At 36.6% G+C, this 14,000-nt stretch overlaps 1 long non-coding RNA gene across 1 annotated transcript; it reads left to right on the top strand.

Annotated features, from left to right (window-relative positions):
• The first annotated feature begins 3,124 nt into the window (after nucleotides 1-3,124).
• Nucleotides 3,125-3,530, top strand: LOC107722907 (uncharacterized). The gene is made up of 3 exons (XR_001637859.1): nucleotides 3,125-3,203; nucleotides 3,276-3,382; nucleotides 3,476-3,530. It is a non-coding gene; the product is annotated as an uncharacterized LOC107722907 (long non-coding RNA).
• Nucleotides 3,531-14,000: the final 10,470 nt, after the last annotated feature.

The following is a 14,000-nucleotide window of genomic DNA, read 5'->3' on the forward strand; positions in this document are numbered from 1 at the left end:
AAAAATCTTTTATAAATGTTAAACAAATGGGTAAACGCATCCTACAGACAGCATAGGCCTATAAATTGTTCGTATGAACATTTTGGAAATTGTTATTTATTGTAAGATGATTCTATGCATGTCTTTATTGTCATATCTGATTTTTCTGTTGATTGCTACAAGAGGCCGTGTCAAATGGCAGCCAGAAAATGTGTGACCCGAAGTGGCTCGCTCAGCGTAACGCCAGTATGAAAGCGAAAGCATAGCAGGCCTGCTGTATGACTGTATAAACATAACAGGTTGTGAATGAATCAGAGGTCATCGCCTGTCTGCTGGTTAATACATAATTTATGTCTCAGCATTGCTTCATTACAGAGCATCAAAGAAATCAATGGCCCAGCGGGGTTGCTATCACAGAGTATACAAGAAATCTCACCCGTCTCCCCGTCGCACCTTGAGCCGTAAAACTCTCCTGAGTGGCTCTGCCTGCACGCCGACGCTCTGACAGCGAGGAAAATAAATCCCCTCCTTTATTCGGCGCAGAATTCAGCGCACAAGTGGCTGTAATCAATAAACACACAGCCGAGCGGAGTGATTTACACGGCCCCGTGTTTCACGCACAAAGAAAAGCTCAGTTCCCCCCACAGGCAGGCACCATAATGGAGGCCTTTCAATCTTAATGGGCGGCTACGATTGTCATGCTTGTTGTAGCAGTATTCAAAAGCGCCATCCGATCAGCCTGCAGGACACCGCGGAGCAGACAGATGATTAGGTACTGCAAACGAGCCTTATCGCCAGGGGAAATTGATGACTCCATCCAGGGGAAGATGGACGACTTCATTTGTGTCATATAAAGAGCTGTATCGCTCATAACGCAGTTATGATTGAGCTTTAAGGGGATTCTATGCATGTCTTTATTGTCATATCTGATTTTTCTGTTGATTGCTACAAGAGGCCGTGTCAAATGGCAGCCAGAAAATGTGTGACCCGAAGTGGCTCGCTCAGCGTAACGCCAGTATGAAAGCGAAAGCATAGCAGGCCTGCTGTATGAAACATAACAGGTTGTGAATGAATCAGAGGTCATCGCCTGTCTGCTGGTTAATACATAATTTATGTCTCAGCATTGCTTCATTACAGAGCATCAAAGAAATCAATGGCCCAGCAGGGTTGCTATCACAGAGTATACAAGAGCGTACGCGTGCGCTCGTATAGAAATCTCACCCGTATCCCCGTCGCACCTTGAGCTGTAAAACCCTCCTGAGCGGCTCTGCCTGTGCACTGACACTCTGACAGCGAGGAAAATAAATCCCCTCCTTTATTCGGCGCAGAATTCAGCGCACAAGTGGCTGTAATCAATAAACACACAGCCGAGCGGAGTGATTTACACGGCCCCGTGTTTCACGCACAAAGAAAAGCTCAGTTCCCCCCACAGGCAGGCACCATAATGGAGGCCTTTCAATCTTAATGGACGGCTACGATTGTCATGGTTGTTGTAGCAGTATTCAAAAGCGCCATCCGATCAGCCTGCAGGACAGCGTGGAGCAGACAGATGATTAGGTACTGCAAACGAGCCTTATCGCCAGGGGAAATTGATGACTCCATCCAGGGGAAGATGGACGACTTCATTTGTGTCATATAAAGAGCTGTATCGCTCATAACGCAGTTATGATTGAGCTTTAAGGGAAGCGTTCATAATGACATTACATCCAGATATGCCTCTCCTCTTCATCTGGCATCCATCCATGCGTGTGTGTGAGGGCTGGTAGGAGGCAGAGACGAGAGAAACGAGCGGGTAACGCACAGAGGTGGCTTTTTCGATGCTTGGGAGACTTAATGGAGTTCTCAGCTGAAGTGTTAACTTTGTCTCAGGTGTTTCTCCTAAAATAGAATCAAATTTTGACATACAGTATCAGGGTAGCGCCATATTTAATTTCTGACAGGAATGAAAACGAGGCTGTGACTGAGGGATATACACTCTTAAAAATAAAGGTGCTTCACGATGCCATAGAAGAACCTTTTTGTCTAAATGGTTCTATAAAGAACTCTTAACATCTGAAGAACCTTTCTGTTTCACAAATGGTTCTTTTTGGCGAAAGCAGGTTCTTCAGATTACAAAAAGATAAGCAAGAGATGGTTCTTTAAAGAACCTTTGACTGAATGGTTCTTTGTGGAACCAAAAATGGTTCTTCTATGGCATCGCTTGAAGAACCTTTTGAAGCACCTTTATTTTTAAGAGTGTATGTAGAGTGCCATTAATTGTATTGTTGTTTCAAAACTTGTCCAGTTGGTGAAACGTCTTTCCAAAAAGAAAAAAAAAAAACTTTCAGTGGACGAAAACTCCATAAAACAGTTTTGAAAGTTGTGAGTTATGAAATTAACGTGATCGGGGTTCGTCGATCCCTCACAGCATTTTCATATGCTTATATTCAATATGGCGTCTAACCAGACCACATGTAGCCTATAGCAGCTCAGATTGTGTTTTGGGACAAATATGATGAGAAATGTTTGAGCTCATATTGAGATCTCAGACTTTGATTGCAGAATGTCTTGGTACATCTGATCACATTGTTGAGATCTCTTCTGAAACGTGAGATTTCCTTATGGAACCAAGGCTTGATGTATTTGATAAAAAATATAGTAATATTATAAAATATTATTACAATTTAAAAGAACTGTTTTCTATTTGAATATATTTTAAAATGTAACTTATTTCTGTGATGCAAAGCTGAATTTTTAGCAGGCATTACTCCAGTATTTAATGTCTCATGACCCTTCAGAAATCATAAAAAAAATAATTATTCCATTTTTGACCAGCATATTTTGTGTGTGTGTGTGTGTGTGTACAGGTATATATGGTTTATGAGGACACAAATGTGTATAATGACATGGGTACTACAACGTAAACATGGTTTATGAGGACACTTCCTGTGTCCCCGTAAAACAAAAGGCTTAAAAAACATACAAAAAAAAGTTTTATGAAATTCAAAAACTGGCAGCAGTTTCCTGTGAGGGGTAGGTTTAGAGGTGTAGGGTTGGTGTAGGGCAATAGAAAATACAGTTTGTACAGTATAAAAACCATTACGCCTATGGAATGTCCCTGTAAACCACAAATGCAAATGTGTGTGTGTGTGTGTGTGTGTTTTCCAGGTGTGTGGATACGACACGTCCGCTCTCAGCGCCGGTCCTCTCTTCAGAGTTCCTATAACGGTTATAATCCCTGCGAAGTACGTCCAACTGATCTCTTCCGCTAGCATCTGTGTTTCTGCTGGTGTGTGACATGTGTTTGTGTCTTATAGAGTAGCTGATAGTCGCAGTCAAGAGATCACGTTCACAGACGCCCACTTCAGACCAGGACAAATCCGGCGCCATTTCATTACCGTCCCTCATGGAGCATCATGGGCAGGTAATATTTGTGTGAATGAATGATGCATCACTGCAGTTTTGTGCAGACATAGATCTATGATCTAATTATTCAGTGCATCCGTGTCTCTTTCAGAAATCTCATTAACGTCTCACTCTGGAGATGTGTCGTCAAAGTTCGTCCTGCATGCTGTGTATATATATATATATGTATGTGTGTGTATATGTGTATACTGTATACTGTATATGTATATATGTATACTGTATATATATATATATATATATACAGTGGTGGCCAAAATTGTTAAACAATTGGTAGTGTGTAGTGTGTACACACTGTAATGTGTCAGTATGAAATATCAGTTTACATTCCCAAACAATAATTTTGCCATTAATTGTAATAATCCAGTGAGATTTTTGTTTGACAAACTAACTCCAGAAGAACTGTGGCAGCGTCTCCAAGACGCTTCAAGAAACCTCCTGCAAAGCTACAGTACTGTTAAAGGTTTTAGGCACCTGTGTAAAAATACTGTAAAATGAAGATGCTGTCAAAAATAATGTCATAAATAGATTTTCATTCCAGACAGACTGATGATGATCAGATCAGATCTCTGTGTGCAGCAAACAAAAATCTCACTGAATTATTAAAATTCATGGTTAAATGAATGTTTGGGAACGTAAACTGATATTTCCTACTGACAAAATACATTTTTAGCTGGTGAAAATACTAGCGTTCTAATAATTTTGGCCTTTCTTATAGTAGGAAGAGAGCAAGTACAAGCGATCCAGAGAAGGAGGAAAGTGAATCGGCGAGGGAACAAAGAGAAAACACTTGAGGCGATCATTCCTGGCAGAGAGCTGGCAGCTCCTGTGCTTTCTTTCCCGTTTTTTCCTTTTTTTCTCCTGTAATTTTAAAATGTTTCCCTCCACCTCCAGCAAAGTGCAATAACAGTGTACAGATTGCTTATGTCATCACATTTTGACAACTCGGTGCACTTGAGCAGAGTTTTTCAGGGAGCTTTGCAGGAGGTTTCTTGAAGCGTCTTGGAGACGCTGCCACAGTTCTTCTGGATTGAGTCTGTCTCAGTTTGTTCTGTTTCTTCATGTCATTCCAGACAGACTGATGATGATCAGATCGTCACCGTTCCAGCTGTCTTTTTCTTTCTATTTCTCTAGATTTCCCTTCATGTCATTCAGTCGTTCCATTTTAATTCATCCTTTTCTTGTCAGTAAACCTAGTTTTGTTTTCATAACCTCTCATGTCTCATACACACATTTTCATGACGTTAATGTTCAGTTTTCAGAGTCTGAGATCTGAAGACATAAACGTGAAGACTCATTAGACAACATGGTTCAATTATTTCCAAATGTACTCTACTGGCAAATGGGTTGAACTGTTGGCATCCATGTTTCGCTTGGAGACCCACATTCTGCAATAGTTATCACTTCATTTCAACGATCACAATTTCAGGACTTGAATGTAGTGTCTGTTTGGACTCAACTAAAAACCTAATTGATACATAAGATTATATTGTTGTTTTCTGAATTACAGATGTGATTTCTGATGGCAAACTGTAAATTTAGACCCTGAAGAGTTCCAGTAGAGCCACAAGATCCATTTGGTAACATATTAAGGCATCGTAACATGACGGTTACTGCAAAAGGTAAGCAGCTTATGCTTCTCTTGGCATTGTATGCATCCTTTGTGGATAGAGTGACCCAAAACTGCAATTAGAAATGAATGACTTTACCCAATATTTGATTGTGCTTCTTCATTTTTTTGTGCTTATAGAGCACTGAAGTGATGCAATTTTGTAGGCCAACTCGAAAGTTAGAATTGACAAAAACCCAATAGGTTTTCTCCATTGGCTTTTGTATTATTGTAGAAAATAAGCTCTGTGACCAACACAGGTTTATGTTTCTTACATGTTTTGTACATCAAGATGATTTTCAGAAATGGACACAACTTTAATGATTTTTGAATCCTAAATACAATCGCCTGAAGCAGGGTTATTACCGTTAAACTAAACTTAAAACTAAAACCATGAAAGACACATGTTCAGTATTTCAAATAAAATACACAATAACTGAAATAAATAAAAAATATATATAAAAAAAAACTTAAACTTATTTTTATTTAATCTAGTTGCCTAGATAACATTTCTCATTTTTTTTTGTTTAAGCTGAAGTACTAAAATAACTAAAACTAAATAAGCTAAAACTAAAACTTAATAAAAATATAGACAAAAAAACTAATAAAAATGCCAGAAAACACAACTAAATTACTAACATTTTAAAGAATAGAATGAAAACAGTAAATATAAAAATAAAATGTAATTAAAAATATTATTTATCAGTGATACTAAAATAATATTGGGCAAAAAATAACACTGTAAAAAAATTAATCTGTAAAATAACAGAAAAAAGTAATGGCAGCTTTTTACTAGGACATTATCCATTTCCTTTTCATGGATATTTCTGTTAACTCTAAAACAGCGCAATGCAGTGTAAAATTCAAAATACAGGTGAAACATCTGAAAAAAATAAATATGTTCAATTTCTTCAAATTAATATAGTACATTGTGCCCTATTTTTACAGATTTTTTTTAGAGTGCAAAAGTAAAAAGCTAGGCTATAAGTGAACTACACCAAGTCAACTAAGCTTCTGACAACTCTTTCGGTCTTCATTTAAAATAAATTTGGAAATTTGAATTAAAGTAGTTTGCAAGAGTGCGGCTATAAACACAATGAGGCTGTGAAAGCAACTAGCGAGTAGTTGAGTTTCGTTTAATGTCCCAGACAACCTCTGTAGTCCCATTTAGCCATTGTTATAAACTGCCTAATTCAAGAAACATAAAAGCTTAAAAATCTAATCGCGAGTACAGTTTCTGATGTATTTTATGTTGTAGAAACACATGAAAATATCTTGAGCTTAGCGTTAAACACAGACCTTATTTCCGGCATTAAGAACCCTCCAAAAGCCCCATTGACTTCAGGACAATTGAACCAGAAGTGCCAAAATGCAATTTGTTTCCAGGTTGGTGTTTTTCGTATCACATATTGTACTAAAATTAATTGAAAAACTAGTCACACATGAGGCTTCATTTCAGTTAGGATGCTTTCTTATAAGGCAGCTGCCTATGTAGGCCGTAGACAGCAAGGCAGCTCACTAGGTCTCTATATTGCCAGTTCAAATGTAATATTTAATATTTCTCTTCATGAATTGACATTTCAAGTGTGTGTGGGACTATATTAGCTCAGGTTTGGTATGAGTCAATCACTCATCTGAGGCAGCGATATCTGATTTTCATGTGTGATAAACAGAGCAGCGTGAGAAAACGAGAGACGCTTCCCATATCAAACAGACGCCTGTTTGCGTTGCACTCACCGCGGGAGATGGAGACTGACATTTACCTGGGATTCTTCCAGTCGGGCCTGAAATGACAGAGTGCGTAATATGTTCAGGCCCTCAAAAAATGCCACTTCAGATCTGGAATCAATTTGCATTTCCCCCGAGCCCGGATAACACAGGCCTGTCAGAGGAGGATTTAGATCCGCCATCAATAATGATGTTACGGGAGAGGTTTGCGGAGGGGAGAGGGATCAAATTGAAAGACTGATGCTATATGTTTCAAATGATTGCCCTGTGAGCTGTGTGTGTTTGTGTGTGTGCGCGTGCGGTTATTGGACACGCTAGCATAGCACACCCTATTAGCTCCTCTTGTTCTTTGCTCCAGGTTAAGACTAGCAGGAAAAGATGCTTTAGAGCTAAGAGATGAACACGGCAGATGTAACTTTTGAAAGCAGCGACAGAGCGCACCAGCGGACGGCCACTTTTACAGAGGCTTTCGTTTTAGAAGTGTTTTTCCCATGCATTTTTTCCCTGAAGGCCTTTTAAAAAATATTATACATTTTATAAAATACATAATTAAATATTATAAAATATATCAATGTTATCTAGTTATTTTATGATAGAATGAACCACACATCAGTGTTATTTTAGAATCACTGAGATACTATTATCGTTTTTTATACGGAATTTCGTATTTTTAGTTTTCGTAATTTGTCATTTTTTATCAGTTATTGTATTTGTTTGAAAATGCATAAAACATAATACATTAAAATGGGAAAAGTTACTTTGGCAACTAGCTGAAATAGAATAGGTTTCAATGTTTTTGATATTATATTATATATGTATATATAACCAGTCGTGGCACGGGTATATTTGTAGCAATAGCCAACAATACATTGTATGGGTCAAAATGATCCATTTTTCTTTTATGCCAAAAATCATTAGGATATTAAGTAAAGATCATGTTCCATGAAGATATTTTGTAAATTTCCCACCATAAATATTTTAAATTCATAATTTTTGATTAGTAATATGCCTTGCTAAGGACTTCATTTGGACAACTTTAAAGGTGATTTTCTCAATATTTTGATTTTTTGCACCCTCAGATTCCAGATATTCAAATAGTTGTATCTCAGCCAAATATTGTCCTATCCTAACAAACCATACATCAATGGAAAACTTATTTATTTTGTACCAAAACACTCCATTCCTGTCCTGATCAATGTTGCAAACTGATATATGTCATCATACTTTACTTTATAATAATAATAATCATAAACACATTGGTTTATAGCACAAAATAGATGTACTTTATTTTTCTAGTTATTTACCTATAGCAGCTACTGTGGGTGGATAAAATAATAATAATAAATAGTTTTTAACACACACACACACACATATATGTATTTGCTAAATATTCAAACATACACAAATATTTGAGAGTAATGTGAGAGTGTATAGAGACTCGACTGCTAAATTCACACATTTTCAGTATTTCTCTTCAATTTTGCAATTAAACAAATTTAAAACGATAACGTGTGGTTTCTAAGCAAATATCATTTCTGCGCTTACAGAACCAAGGTCATCTATAATGTACACCTTGAATGCAGTGTAAGTCACGTTGAATAAAAGCGTCTGCCGGATAAAATGCATAAACGTAACTTAAAATCATGGTCACAGTAAGTCCGGTTTGAATATATATTATATTATATTTATCTCTAAAATCATTTCCACTGTGAGGAAAATTAATGGGATTTTGTCCTCTGGAACCTCACTTTCGTGCTTTATAGAAAAAGAAGGGAGTAATTATTAATAATTAAACAGCGGGAAAACAATAACCAGAGATTCTTTTGCTCTCTTACACCAATTTCTATATTTGAAATGACCTGCAATCAATAGAAGTGCTAAGTATTACAGTCAATTAGGGATTTCCAAATAGTAATTAAGATATTAATAAAAATCTACACTATCAGAGTTTGAGCCGGAATGCTGTAACAACTTCATTTCTTGTTGTAATTAAAATGTTACTTGGATATTCGAGTAAAAAAAAAAAGATGGATAATTGCCACTGAATTAGAACCGAAAATTGTGTCACTCTACAGATCAAGAAAAAGCGGCTTTATGAAGACATAACTTTTAAATAATGGGCCACTCTTTGGTTTCTTGACATTAATGAGGATATTTATTGCGCTGTGGCAGAGGAACAGGTATCAGCTGTGATCAGCACATCATTAAGTTCTTCCAGAGCTGCCGTTCTCAGCACGCTAAAGGGGAACTACATGACACTTTGGCCACTTTGTGAAAATGTGCAGCCAATGAGGGATGATGGTATGATTATCTGGCATGTTCCATCTTATGCGGTGGGGGTCATTCTTGTGTAAATATATATGTGAAAGGACAGGGAAAGGAAGCTGACCTCAAGCAATAGGTGTTTGGATGGATATCATTGCTGGGCTCTTATCGTGTGAGACTGGGATGATTCGTTTTGGGGGTAAAATGAGTGCGAATCAGTTGTTGTTTGCCAAAAATCTACTCACCCTCAGGCCATGCAAGATGTAGATGGGTTTGTTTCTTCATCAGAACAGATTTGGAGAAATGTAGCATTACATCACTTGCTCGCCAATGGATCCACTGCAGTGAATGGGTGCCGTCAGAATGAGAGTTCAAAGAGCTTAAAGCTAAAAGCTGTGTGTTTGTAAGAAACAAATCCATCATTAAGACATTTTTAACTTCAAACCATTGCTAGAGAGTCCTCTATCCATAATTTGGCTTTCTCAGGTGCATTTGATTGCAGCATTATGAGCTTATCTATATGACACAGAAAAAATAGTTTTTTAATGCATTTAAAATTCATACGTTTTAAAATGTGCAGTTTTCTCTTTCCAGAAAACAAACCAAAAATGCTTATGACTCCTCCTGCACTGCTCAGATATTTGTCCAATCAAATGCTGCACTGAATGAGAATGTCCCTCCCCCAATACCAACTAGAAAGTGGGATTATTACTATGAAAGTTTCCGCCACAGAATAAAACAATAAAAATAGTCATTGTGACCTATTATCTCACAATTCTGAATATTTTTCTCACAAATTTTCTTCGCAGTAGCGAGAAAAGATGTTCTTTTTATCTTACTTTTCTGACTTTTTTCTCGCACTTATGAGTTTATATCCCAATTCTGATTTTTGTTTTGCAAGAAAAAAGTAAAAATTGTGAGGAAAAAGTATCTTTAAAAAAAAATAATTATATCTCACAAATTCTGTGTTTATATCTGGTATTTCTGAGAACAAAGTCTGAATGTGGCAGAAACAGGCTTCCTATTATTGTTAAGTAAAACCAAAACCATTAAAAAAACATTTTCATTATGTGAAATTAATGTTAACTGAAATAAAATTAAATATGTAAAAAATAAAACACCCTAAAACGCATTTTATTTCAGCTAGGCAACATTCCTCATTTTCATTTGGTTTAATATTGTGTTCTAAAATAAGTAAAACTAAAATTGAATTAATAAAAACTGTACATACATATTTAAAGGGTTAGTCCACCCAAAAAGCTCTCTGACCCTCCGTAGACAGCAATGCAAGCATGCGCGCGCTGTCTACTGAACGTAAACAACACCTGAACCCCTGATGTGACATGGACTATTTTACCAATATACGTTTCTGGACCTGGGAACATTGCAGTTGCATTGCTGTCTATATGGAGGGTCAGAGAGTTCTCAGATTTGACCAAAAATATCTTAATATGTGTTCCGAAGATGAACGAAGGTCTTACAGGTTTGGAACGACATGAGGGTGAGTAATTAATGACAGAATATTCATTTTCGGGTGAACTAACCCTTTAAAAAATGACAAAAACGCCAAACAAAATTACTAAATCTTTAACTAAAATGAAAATGAAAATGAAAAAAAAAAAAAATTAATCAAATCTAAGATAGCATTGGCACCAAGTCAGCTCGGGTACAACATGCTGTTCCTGTAGACACAGGAAGCAGAAATCCTCTCTGTTTTAAACTCCTCCCCGAATGCAACTGGCAGGTATTCTGGCCGATCGGCAAGGCTAAGCGAGGTTGACGTCAAACACATCTATACACGTCGCAAGCGCTGTCATCTCAGCTCTCTCAAAATTCAGCAGGTTGACCTTTGGACCCTTACCCAGACACCTCTTCTCCTCCGTGATGGAGGAGTGAAGGTTGTGCGTTTTTAACTCTATGCAGTGAAGTCAAGTGCTAATTGGAGGTGGGCAGTTTGGCGGTTTGACTGGAGGCCACAGCCACCTGCTCTCGCTCTCTCTCTGCAAACACACACACATGCGGCTCTCACGTTCTGCATGCACTTACGCCTTTGCTCACATAGTCAGTCCTGCCTGCAGCTAGACAGCAGCCTCTGTGGTCTCGCATCCCTGTTTGGACCGAGCAGCTATTCCATATCGATTTTTTGGAGGTTCTTTAAATGCGTTTATAAATGCACGAGTGTGAGAGTGTAGCCTGCTTCTCTTGGCAGTCCACAAACAATTTCTTTGTTTCGCTGTGTAACCACACTGTATATATAACAATAACAGCAGATATACTGTTAAATATCTCCTCACTTGAAATAAATGTATTTAGGTGAATACTACAAAATCTGTCGAGAACATTTCCAGGCCAAATCAATCAATCCATCAGTCAAGCAAGCAAACAAGCACGCAATAATTTTTTTCAGATTTCATTTTCTTAATTTAATAGCTTATTGTCTTAAATCTTAATGTGAAAAAGGAGAAATTAATGACAATAAAAATTATATTAATAATAAATATTCATTTTTTATATTAATAATCAAAATAAAAATAAAGTTTTTTACATTTTTTTTTAAATATCACTGTATTTAAGTATTGTTTAAAAATAATTTAATAATGCATTAAGATGTTTTGAATAATGGCATTGTTTTTCTAATTTGAATGGCATAATTTTCAGTATTTTTGTAATTCTCATTATTATTCATGATTTTTATTACTGTAATACAGTATTTTTACTGTAAAACATTTTTAAACAGCATAAAGGCAGTACAACCAATGCGATTTACAATTTTATAATTTTTAATACATAACCACATTGTAACAGTCTCAATGCAAAGCATATAATAATAATATAATATATATTTATTTATATGCATACACACACACACACACACTTATTATTGTTCATACATTTATAAATTAATTCAACCCAATTTGGTCCTACACACACACACACACACACACACACATATACAGTTGTGCTCAAAATTATTAATACCCTTGGTAAATATAATCAAAGAAGGCTGTGAAAATAAATATCTATCATTAATCCTTTTGATCTTTTATTTAAAAAATGTACAAAAATCTAACCTTTCATTGGAGAATAAGAATTTAAAATGGGAGGGGAATCTGATAATGAAAAAAAACAATTTTTCTCTGATAACGTTGGCCACAATTAATCATATTCAATATTTTTATTATAGGGTTCAGGTCAGGAAACTGGGACGGTCATAGCAGAAGCTTGGTTTGGTTCTCACTGACCCATTTTTGTTTCTAAACAAGATATCCAGGATCTCTGGCAGAAAAATATGCCCACAACATTAAAAATACAGCAGTATATTTCATTGTACAAAAGGGGTACTTTTTTATCCCTGTGTTCACCAAACCCATCTTGAGTGTTTTCTGTTAAAAAGCTCATTTTTAGTTTTATCTGACCATAGAAGCCAGTCCTGTTTGAAGTTCCAGTCGTGTCTGACAACTGAATATGCTGGAGCTTGTATTTGGATGTGCGAGGAGAAATCTTCTTGAAACCCTCCCGAAAAACATGTGATGTAGGGGCTGTTTGATTTAAACATTTTGTTATTTTTTTTAGGTTTTCTGACCCCGAGACTCAACTAATCTCTGCGATTCTCCAGCTGTGGTCTTTGGAGAGTCTTTGGCCACTCACACTCTCCTCCTCACCGTGCATTAGGATGATATAGACACACGTCCTCTTCCAGGCAGATTTGTAACTGTTGATTGGAAATTCTTAATTATTGTCCTGCTGGTGGAAATGGGGATTTCCAATGCTTTAGCTCTTTTCTTACAGTCACTTTCTAATTTGTGAAGTTCAACAATCTTGTTCTGCACATCAGAAATATATTCTTTGATTTGACTCATTGTGATCAATGATAAAAGGAATTTGGCCTTTGTGTTCCTCATATTTGTATTCCTGTGAAACAGGAAGGCAAGGCTGGATAATGCTCCAAGTCACCTTGGTGTGATAAAAATGCAAATACTGTATGAATGGGAATATACTTCAGAGATATTTTAATAATAATTTCTCAGGGTACCAATAATTGTGGCCATTGTGTATTAGAGAAAAATATTTATTTCATAATGTGATTTCCCCCCACCTTCAATTTTTTTTTAAATATATTTTTGAATGAAAGGCCAAATGGATGAACAATGCAGACTTATTTTCACAGCCTTCTTTGCTCATATTTACCAAGGGTATGAATACACACAATATTCTTAATAATAATTCATATTTTTTATTAACTCTTGATTTGAAATGTTCAGGACATTTGTCTGGAAAGGTTGACATTCTCTCAAATATATTTATCCCTTTTCCAGTTTTACAATTGCATACAATTTTATATGTAGTTTATCATCGCATGCTGCTAAAAATATGAAACAAACCTTATGACATTGTTCTGAATGAGCAAAATAAAACTGTGATAGAAAAACACATGCATGTGTTTGCAAACGTGTTGGAGAGCAAAAGAACGATTACTGGCACATTGTCAGATTTTATCAAGTAATTGCAGTAGTACTCAGATGCGGTAAGGCAAAGTACACATAAAAAGCATGCTCTTCTTTTTTTATATCATGCACTTACACACTTCACACGCACACAAACCATTAACAAATCCTTCACTTTTTTCCCCCCGAACACACACACACACACACACACACACAGAGAGATGAAAACGGCTTAAGCATTCATTCTGAGTAGAGAGACAGGTCCTATTAACATTTAACAGCATTTGTGCAACTTGGTGCGGAGGTTATGATGCAAATGAAGGAGAATTAAAAGTGGCCAGGGGTTTGGCATTGATGGATTGCAGTCTGGCAGCTCTCACACTTCGCAGTGTCCATCAGAGGCGATTACTATGTAATTAAAGCTTATTTCTGGACTCTCCGGCGCATAATTACTTTGTGAATGTAACCATCATCTAAAAGCTAGAGAAAACGCTTTGGCGTTTAGCTGGCCAGTCATTTCCGCCGGCTTGTGTCAGATATAGCCATCAGACGGTGCAAAAGAACTGTCACTT

The sequence above is a fragment of the Sinocyclocheilus rhinocerous genome, unplaced genomic scaffold (assembly GCF_001515625.1).
Source record: "Sinocyclocheilus rhinocerous isolate Xijiao unplaced genomic scaffold, SAMN03320098_v1.1 scaffold934, whole genome shotgun sequence".
Taxonomy (NCBI): Eukaryota; Metazoa; Chordata; class Actinopteri; order Cypriniformes; family Cyprinidae; genus Sinocyclocheilus; species Sinocyclocheilus rhinocerous.